This window comes from Coregonus lavaretus (genome assembly GCF_964263955.1).
Source record: "Coregonus lavaretus genome assembly, chromosome: 15".
In the NCBI taxonomy this organism is placed as follows: domain Eukaryota; kingdom Metazoa; phylum Chordata; class Actinopteri; order Salmoniformes; family Salmonidae; genus Coregonus; species Coregonus lavaretus.
In genome coordinates this window covers 16,454,928-16,465,282 of record NC_140002.1, presented here as the reverse complement: position 1 = coordinate 16,465,282, position 10,355 = coordinate 16,454,928, and positions in this window count along the sequence as shown.

Here is a 10,355-nt window from a genome sequence, read left to right as displayed (position 1 = left end):
CCACTAACTCATTGTAACAATAGACTTGTCTAGTTTCATCATCTTTGATTGGATGGTTTGGACGGGCCTGTCATGGCATCATCTGGACACCTAGAACCAAATCAGTAACAAGAGACTAGTCATGTCAGAACGTTAACATGTTTAATGCCTGTGGCTGATCCAGCGAGCTTACCAGAGTCATAACCACATAACCGCCAGTCTCCGCCACCATACCATTCTAAAGACAGTGACTATTGACCAACCAACCAACCTGCTTCCCCAACCATTATAAGGTCAGCGTTGAAACAGGACACCTATAAAGAGCCACGGCGGGTTCACAAAAGGCGGAGCCCCGAGCCCCCCCCCCCCCCCCACCCCCACCACTTACTTTAAATATCTAAAATTTATAATGGTGTCCCTCAAAAGGTTGATGACAGCTCTGTGCTAAAAGTGAAATGTAAACAGCTGCTGTGTAGCGTAGAGCGACTGGTGTGGGGCTGAACACGGCAGCCAGTGTGTCTGTGGCTCGCTGCCATGTCGGCCTAAGGAGGCCTAAGGAGAGGTGAGAAGCCTTTCCACACCGCCAGAAGTTCTGGCGGTTCTGTTCGGTGTCTGCCCGGTCAAGGTCTCGCTACCCTGTGGCGAATACATGGCCCACTCCACAGGTTGGCTCGGGCCAGGGTCAGTTATGTGTAAATGGACATTGTAGCCCCTGAGTGCTGATCTGGGGTCAGGTGTGTTTGTTTAATCTTAATGGGTAAGGTTAGGGATCGGGAAGGGAAAGCTGATCCGAGACCAGTGCTTAGATGGAGCTGTGGAACTGTCTCTCAGTGCTGCGTTACTGGAGGTGAGATGTCCCCAGTAAAGAGCAGGATGGTGTAGGATGACTTGCACCTTCGTCATGATTCCAGTGTGTGTGTGTGTGTGAGTGTGTGTGTGTGTGTGTGTGTGTGTGTGTGTGTGTGTGTGTGTGTGTGTGTGTGTGTGTGTAGCAGCCATTTAACATGCTGGCTGTTGTCCCTGGTTCCCTGCTGTGGTGGTATTTATAAACGGTTGAAGACATTTAATACAGATCGCAGCACACCTCTCAGCTTTCCCTGTTCTCTTAAAGACATCGTGTACTCAGAAACATACAGACAAGCACATACATGATACATCTACCCAGAGTTTGAATTGAGCTGGTGCACACTGGTACTGAGTACCGGCACCTCAAATGTTCTAATGCTTGAGTACCAGCACATCTTATAGATTATTGCTTCTAAAACAGTAGAACTATGTGCTTCAGAAAGGGTTAACCTTTTCCTTCCCACTTAGAGAGAAAGAGAGAGAGAGAGAGAGAGAGAGAGGAGTCTGGAAAAAAACAGGCTAAAGGTCAGCCAGCCAGTCTGACTTCAGACACAGACGGGGAATTCCACACTGTCTTGACTTTTCAGACCCTTGCCCTTCTTCTGCCAAGTTCATTGTGTTCCCTCTTCCCTCCGCCCGCTCTCCCTTCTGCTAGACAGAGAGACAACAAATTAACTTCTGGGAGACGTTGTGGGCCCATTGGAGGCCCAATGGAGTAATATAAAAGAGGCATGTCTGTATCTGACCCTCCAAAAATAGGGAAGACACCACCAGGGGAAGATAGTTTTAGTGTCCCCCAGTGTGTGTTAGATCAGCCAGCCTAGCGTGCGCTAGTGTAGGTTCCATCCACCCTCCACTGAATTCATCCCCAAGCCTGAGGAATCTGCTGAAAGCTCAGTGTCTCAGTCTTTTCCCCTCCATTACCCCTGTCCCCTCCTTCCTCCCCCTCAGCTCCATCCTCACGCCTCCCCCTCCCCCTCTGCTCCCCAGATCTCATTCCTACAGTCCGTGGACAGGAAGCTAGTCCCTAGATGTCTGGGAAGGGGAGAGTGTTGGTTCTCCTGGGTTGTACTGGGATGACACAGGTTGGAGCTGGGGTTGGGGCTAGGACTAGGTTTGAGACTATTGGGGTGGGACTATGGGACAGCGGATAGGGATAAGGCTCATGGGGTTGAGGCTATTGGGATAAGGATTGGGCTGGGAGCTATGTTCTAGGGCTGAGGCTTGAGCTACGTCTATAGAGCTAAGACTGGAGCTACTTCTATAGAGCTGAGGCTGGAGCTACGTATATGGAGATGAGGCTGGAGCTACGTCTATGGAGCTACGTCTATGGAGCTGAGGCTGGAGCTACGTCTATAGAGCTGAGGTTGGAGCTACATCTATAGAGCTGAGGTTGGAGCTACGTCTATAGAGCTGAGGTTGGAGCTACGTCTATAGAGCTGAGGCTGAAGCTACGTCTATAGAGCTGAGGTTGGAGCTACATCTATAGAGCTGAGGTTGGAGCTACGTCTATAGAGCTGAGGTTGGAGCTACGTCTATAGAGCTGAGGTTGGAGCTACGTATATGGAGATGAGGCTGGAGCTACGTCTATGGAGCTACGTCTATGGAGCTGAGGCTGGAGCTACGTCTATAGAGCTGAGGCTGGAGCTATGTCTATAGAGCTGAGGCTGGAGCTAAGTCTATAGAGCTGAGGTTGGAGCTACATCTATAGAGCTGAGGTTGGAGCTACATCTATAGAGCTGAGGTTGGAGCTACGTCTATAGAGCTGAGGCTGGAGCTACATCTATAGAGCTGAGGCTGGAGCTACGTCTATAGAGCTGAGGTTGGAGCTACATCTATAGAGCTGAGGTTGGAGCTACGTCTATAGAGCTGAGGTTGGAGCTACGTATATGGAGATGAGGCTGGAGCTACGTCTATGGAGCTACATCTATGGAGCTGAGGCTGGAGCTACGTCTATAGAGCTGAGGCTGGAGCTACGTCTATAGAGCTGAGGCTGGAGAGACGTCTATAGAGCTGAGGCTGGAGCTATGTCTATAGAGCTGAGGCTGGAGCTACGTCTATAGAGCTGAGGCTGGAGCTACGTCTATAGAGATGAGGTTGGAGCTACATCTATAGAGCTGAGGTTGGAGCTACGTCTATAGAGCTGAGGTTGGAGCTACGTCTATAGAGCTGAGGCTGGAGCTATGTCTATAGAGCTGAGGCTGGAGCTACGTCTATAGAGCTGAGGCTGGAGCTACGTCTATAGAGCTGAGGTTGGAGCTACATCTATAGAGCTGAGGTTGGAGCTACGTCTATAGAGCTGAGGTTGGAGCTACGTCTATAGAGCTGAGGTTGGAGCTACGTATATGGAGATGAGGCTGGAGCTACGTCTATGGAGCTACATCTATAGAGCTGAGGTTGGAGCTAAGTCTATAGAGCTGAGGTTGGAGCTACGTCTATAAAGCTGAGGCTGGAGCTACGTCTATAGAGCTGAGGCTGGAGCTACGTCTATAGAGCTGAGGCTGGAGCTAAGTCTATAGAGCTGAGGTTGGAGCTACATCTATAGAGCTGAGGTTGGAGCTACATCTATAGAGCTGAGGTTGGAGCTACGTCTATAGAGCTGAGGCTGGAGCTACGTCTATAGAGCTGAGGCTGGAGCTACGTCTATAGAGCTGAGGCTGGAGCTACGTCTATAGAGCTGAGGTTGGAGCTACATCTATAGAGCTGAGGTTGGAGCTACGTCTATAGAGCTGAGGTTGGAGCTACGTCTATAGAGCTGAGGTTGGAGCTACGTATATGGAGATGAGGCTGGAGCTACGTCTATGGAGCTACGTCTATGGAGCTGAGGCTGGAGCTACGTCTATAGAGCTGAGGCTGGAGCTACGTCTATAGAGCTGAGGCTGGAGAGACGTCTATAGAGCTGAGGCTGGAGCTATGTCTATAGAGCTGAGGCTGGAGCTACGTCTATAGAGCTGAGGCTGGAGCTACGTCTATAGAGATGAGGTTGGAGCTACGTCTATAGAGCTGAGGCTGGAGCTACGTCTATAGAGCTGAGGCTGGAGCTACGTCTATAGAGCTGAGGTTGGAGCTACATCTATAGAGCTGAGGTTGGAGCTACGTCTATAGAGCTGAGGTTGGAGCTACGTCTATAGAGCTGAGGTTGGAGCTACGTATATGGAGATGAGGCTGGAGCTACGTCTATGGAGCTACGTCTATGGAGCTGAGGCTGGAGCTACGTCTATAGAGCTGAGGCTGGAGCTACGTCTATAGAGCTGAGGCTGGAGCTACGTCTATAGAGCTGAGGCTGGAGCTACGTCTATAGAGCTGAGGCTGGAGCTACGTCTATAGAGCTGAGGTTGGAGCTACGTCTATAGAGCTGAGGCTGGAGCTACATCTATAGAGCTGAGGTTGGAGCTACGTCTATAGAGCGGAGGTTGGAGCTACGTCTATAGAGCTGAGGTTGGAGCTACGTATATGGAGATGAGGCTGGAGCTACATCTATGGAGCTACGTCTATGGAGCTGAGGCTGGAGCTACGTCTATAGAGCTGAGGCTGGAGCTACGTCTATAGAGCTGAGGCTGGAGCTACGTCTATTGAGCTACTTCTATAGAGCTGAGGTTGGAGCTACGTCTATAGAGCTGAGACTGGAGCTGCATCTAAGAGCTGAGGTTGGAGCTACGTCTATAGAGCTGAGACTGGAGCTACATCTATTGAGCTGAGGTTGGAGCTACGTCTATAGAGCTGAGGCTGGAGCTACGTCTATAGAGCTGAGGCTGGAGCTACGTCTATAGATCTGAGGCTGGAGCTACGTCTATACATTTGACATTTTAGTCATTTAGCAGACGCTCTTATCCAGAGCGACTTACAGTTAGTGAGTGCATACATGTCTTTTTTTTTATTTTTTATACTGGCCTCCCGTGGGAAACGAACCCACAACCCTGGCGTTGCAAACGCCATGCTCTACCAACTGAGCTACATGGGACTGTAGCGCTATAGAGCTGAGGCTGGAGCTATGTCTATAGAGCTGAGGCTGGAGCTACATCTATAGAGCTGAGGCTGGAGCTACGTCTATAGAGCTGAGGCTGGAGCTACGTCTATAGAGCTGAGGCTGGAGCTACATCTATGGAGCTGAGGCTGGAGCTACTTCTATAGAGCTGAGGCTGGCGCTACGTCTATAGAGCTGAGGCTGGAGCTACGTCTATAGAGCTGAGGCTGGAGCTACTTCTATAGAGCTGAGGCTGGAGCTACGTCTATAGAGCTGAGGTTGGAGCTACATCTATAGAGCTGAGGTTGGAGCTACGTCTATAGAGCTGAGGTTGGAGCTACTTCTATAGAGCTGAGGCTGGAGCTACGTCTATAGAGCTGAGGCTGGAGCTACATCTATGGAGCTGAGGCTGGAGCTACTTCTATAGAGCTGAGGCTGGAGGACTGGGGCCTGTTGTAAGCAAAAGAGCATATGATTCATAATTGGTCGGCCCCACTAGACCCATGGGGGCCTGAGGAGCATGGTTCAGGTCATACAAGTTATGTGCGGTAGCTAGAGAGCTCCTTCAGTTTTATTAGATTGGGGAGGGAGTGATGGAATAGCATAAACTGCATGGATGTGTTACGACATGTCATATCGTGTAGCATTTTAAACGCAGATTGTAAAATGTATCATTGGGGACTGCTGGGTTGAGTTTGGTCTTACTGGCCAAAGGGCCTTAGTTATCGCTGGTGTAGACAACATTGCTAAACACTAGTTTGAGTAATCAAATCAAATCAAATCAAATTGTATTGGTCACATGCGCCGAATACAACAGGTGCAGACATTACAGTGAAATGCTTACTTACAGCCCTTAACCAACAGTGCATTTATTTTTTACAAAAAAAGTAAAAATAAAACAACAACAAAAAAAGTGTTGAGAGAAAAAAGAGCAGAAGTAAAATAAAGTGACAGTAGGGAGGCTATATATACAGGGGGGTACTGTTGCAGAGTCAATGTGCGGGGGCACCGGCTAGTTGAGGTAGTTGAAGTAATATGTACATGTGGGTAGAGTTAAAGTGACTATGCATAAAAAATTAACAGAGTAGCAGCAGCGTAAAAAGGATGGGGTGGGGGGGCAGTGCAAATAGTCCGGGTAGCCATGATTAGCTATTCAGGAGTCTTATGGCTTGGGGGTAGAAGCTGTTGAGAAGTATTTTGGACCTAGACTTGGCACTCCGGTACCGCTTGCCGTGCGGTAGCAGAGAGAACAGTCTATGACTAGGGTGGCTGGAGTCTTTGACAATTTTGAGGGCCTTCCTCTGACACCGCCTTGTATAGAGGTCCTGGATGGCAGGAAGCTTGGCCCCAGTGATGTACTGGGCCGTACGCACTACCCTCTGTAGTGCCTTGCGGTCGGAGGCCAAGCAGTTGCCATACCAGGCGGTGATGCAACCAGTCAGGATGCTGTAAGTAATGTTGTAGTGCTAATCATATGTAATATAACACAGATAATTTTCTAGAATCAATCCATTTGGAAAATATAGAATGGAAGATGGAAGTCATTTAGAGTTGCAGTGCATTAGGACATACTCACTAACCAGTGACCACACCCCAAAATTCGTATCTCTTCAATGTTACTTTCAAATGTTCCATCCCTGTACTTCCTTTTGCTTTACCCTCTACATCTCCCACCATTGAAAATAAGGATAGCAATTTGCTAACGCTTTAGTAGGGATCACATTGTGGATGCTAATTTTATATTAATACATAATTTATTAGGTATTATTAGCAATTCATTAGCATTTTTCCTATTTTGTTGCCTTACAACCTGGAATTAAAATAGATTTTTTGGGGGTTTGTATCATTTGATTTACATAACATGCTTTGAAGATAGAAAAAAATATTTGTTTGTGTGAAACAGACAAGAAATAAGACAAAAAAACAGAACACTTGAACGTGCATAACTATTCACCTCACCCCCCCCCCCCCCCCTCCCCCCCTCCCAAAGTCAATACTTTGCAGAGCCACCTTTTGCAGCAATTACAGCTGCATGTCTCTTTGGGTATGTCTCTATAAGCTTGGCACATCTAGCCACTGGGATTTTGGCCCATTCTTCAAGGCAAAACTGCTCCAGCTCCTTCAAGTTGGATGGGTTCCGTTGGTGTACAGCAATCTTTAAGTCACACAGATTCTCAAATGGATTGAGGTCTGGGCTTTGACTAGTCCATTCCAAGACATTTAAATGTTTCCCCTTAAACCACTCAAGTGTTGCTTTAGCAGTATGCTTAGGGTCATTGTCCTGCTGGAAGGTGAACCTCGTCCCAGTCTCAAATCTCTGAAAGACTGAATTTCCCTGTAGTTAGCGCCATCCATCATTCCTTACATTCTGACCAGTTTCCCAGTCTCTGCCGCTGAAAAACATCCCCACAGCATGATGCTGCCACCACCATGCTTCACTGTGGGGATGGTGTTCTCGGGGTGATGAGAGGTGTTGGGTTTGCACCAGACATTTTCCTTGATGGCCAAAAAGCTCAATTTTTGTCTCATCTGACCAGAGTACCTTCTTACATATGTTTGGGGAGTCTCCCACATTTAAGCAATGGCTTTTTTTCTGGCCACTCTTCGGTAAAGCCCAGCTCTGTGGAGTGTACAGCTTAAAGTGGTCCTATGGACAGATACTCCAATCTCCGCTTTGGAGCTTTTTAGCTCCTTCAGGGTTATCTTTGGTCTCTTTGTTGCCTCTCTGATTAATGCCCTTGTCACGCCCTGGCTCTGGGGACTATTAAATGTTGAGCCAGGGTGTGGATTTTCTATGTTATAGTTTTCTATGTTTTGTTCTAGATCGTTTAGATCTATGTTGGCCAGGGTGGTTCCCAATCAGAGGCAGCTGTAGCTCGTTGTCTCTGATTTGTAGCTCGTTGTCTCTGATTGGGGCCAATACTTAGGCAGTCTGTTTTCACTAGTTTATTGGGGGATCTTGTTCCGTAAGGTTTTGTGTTGTAACCTAGGACTTCACGTATCGTTTGTTTATTGTTTTGATCGTGTGTTAAGTACAATAAAGCATGTACGCTTATCACGCTGCGCCTTGGTCCGCTTCATCTGTCGACGATCGTGACAGAAGATCCCACCACCAGAGGACCAAGCAGCGTGCCCAGGAGGAGAAGCTGGCGATGTCCCAGGTGGGCGAATGGTGGTCATGGGAGGACATATTCGCGGGCAGAGGGCCATGGGCAAAAGTAAATGCCCAGGCAGGAGAGGAGAAACGGCGCCAACCGTGCCGACGACGGACACGCGAGAGGCAACCCCAAGTAATTTTTTTTGGGGGGCACACGGCGTGGACGACGGGGCTGCTGGAGGCAGCTACAGGGCGAATCAGCGGACTAGGAGAGGAGGACACCAGGTTTGGGGGGCTGGAAGGGTGGTTGGCGGAGCCTAGAGGTAGAGCAGAGCCAATTCCCCGTACTCAGGCTAGGCAGCGTGAGACTGGGCAGGTTTCGTGTTATGCGGAGCCACGTACTGTGCCGCGAGTGTTCCGGCACAGTCCTGTACGTCCTGTGCTAGCACCACGCACGTGTCGTGCTAAGGTGGGCATGCAGCCAGGACAGAGTGTGCCGGCTCAACGCTTGTGGCCTCCAATACCCCTCCTCAGTCCCGGATATCCTGCGCCAGTGCCACGTGCTGTAGTGCCAGTACAAGTGCACAGCCCTGTACGTCCTGTGCTGATGCCTCACACAGAGGAAATAGGCATTCAGTCAGGACGGGTTGTGTCAGCTCTCCGCTCCAGACCTCCAGTCCGTCTCCACAGTCCAGCCCGGCCTGTTCCTGTCCCTCGCACCAAGCCTGTGGTGCGCGTCGCCAGCCCGGTCCGGCCTGTTCCTGCTCCCCGCACCAAGCCTGTGGTGCGCGTCGCCAGCCCGGTCCGGCCTGTTCCTGCTCCCCGCACCAAGACTGTGTTGAGCGTCGCCAGCCCGGTCCGGCCTGTTCCTGTCCCTCGCACCAAGCCTGTGGTGCACGTCGCCAGCCCGGTCCGGCCTGTTCCTGCTCCCCGCACCAAGCCATTGGTGCGCGTTGTCAGCCCGGTCCGGCCTGTTCCTGTCCCTCGCACCAAGCCTGTGGTGCGCGTCGTCAGCCCGGTCTGGCCTGTTCCCGCCCCTCGCACCAAGCCAGTGGTGCGCGTCGTCAGCCCGGTCCGGCCTGTTCCCGCCCCTCGCACCAAGCCAGTGGTGCGCGTCGCCAGCCCGGTCCGGCCTGTTCCTGCTCCCCGCACGCGTCGCCAGCCCGGTCCAGCCTGTTCCTGCTCCCCGCACCAAGCCAATTGTGCGCGTCGTCAGCCCGGTCCGGCCCGTTCCTGCTCCCCGCACCAAGCCAGTGGTGCGCGTCGTCAGCCCGGTCCGGCCCGTTCCTGCTCCCCGCACCAAGCCAGTGGTGCGCGTCGTCAGCCCGGTCCGGCCCGTTCCTGCTCCCCGCACCAAGCCAGTGGTGAGCGTCGTCAGTCCGGCACGGTCCGTGCCTGTTCCACCGGTGTCCAGTCCAGCTGCTCCACACCGGAGCCAGAGCAATCCGCTCCACCGGTGTCCAGTCCAGCTCCGGCCAGCGGGGCCAGACCAGACCAGGGGCGCAACGGGGGGGTAGAGAGAGAGTGGTGGTCACGCCCGGAGCCGGATCCGCCTCCGAGGCGGAATGCCCACCCGGCCCCTACCCTGTTGTGTTGGTGTGGCGCGGTCGCAGTCCGCGCCTTTGGGGGGGGGGGGGGGGGGGGGTACTGTCACACCCTGGCTCTGGGGACTATTAAATGTTGAGCCAGGGTGTGGATTTTCTATGTTATAGTTTTCTATGTTTTGTTCTAGATCGTTTAGATCTATGTTGGCCAGGGTGGTTCCCAATCAGAGGCAGCTGTAGCTCGTTGTCTCTGATTGGGGTCCATACTTAGGCAACATGTTTTCACTAGTTTATTGTGGGATCTTGTTCCGTAAGGTTTTGTGTTGTAACCTAGGACTTCACGTATCGTTTGTTTATTGTGTTAAGTACAATAAAGCATGTACGCTTATCACGCTGCGCCTTGGTCCGCTTCATCTGTCGACGATCGTGACAGCCCTCCTTGCCTGGTCTGTGAGTTTGGTGGGCGGCCCTCTCTTGGCAGGTTTGTTGTGGTGCCATATTCTTTCAATTTATTTAACTAATTATGTGACTTCTGAAGGTAATTGGTTGCGCCAGATCTTATTTAGGGGCTTCATAGCAAAGGTGGTGAAAACATATGCAGGCACCACTTTTCCGTTATTAAATTTTTAGAATTTATTTTTAACAAGTAATTGTTTTTTATTTCACTTCACCAATTTTGACTATTTTGTGTATGTCCATTACATGAAATCCAAATAAAAATCAATTTAAATTACATGTTGTAATGCAACAAAATAAGAAAAACGCCAAGGGGGATGAATACTTATGCAAGGCACTGTAAATGCCTAATTAGCAAACATACCTATGTATAAACTGCAAATTAGTGACTATGTGATCCTTACCAAAGTGTTAGGTTTAAAGATTTGTTTGATTCAATTTATTTCGTTACTGTATTCACAATTGACAG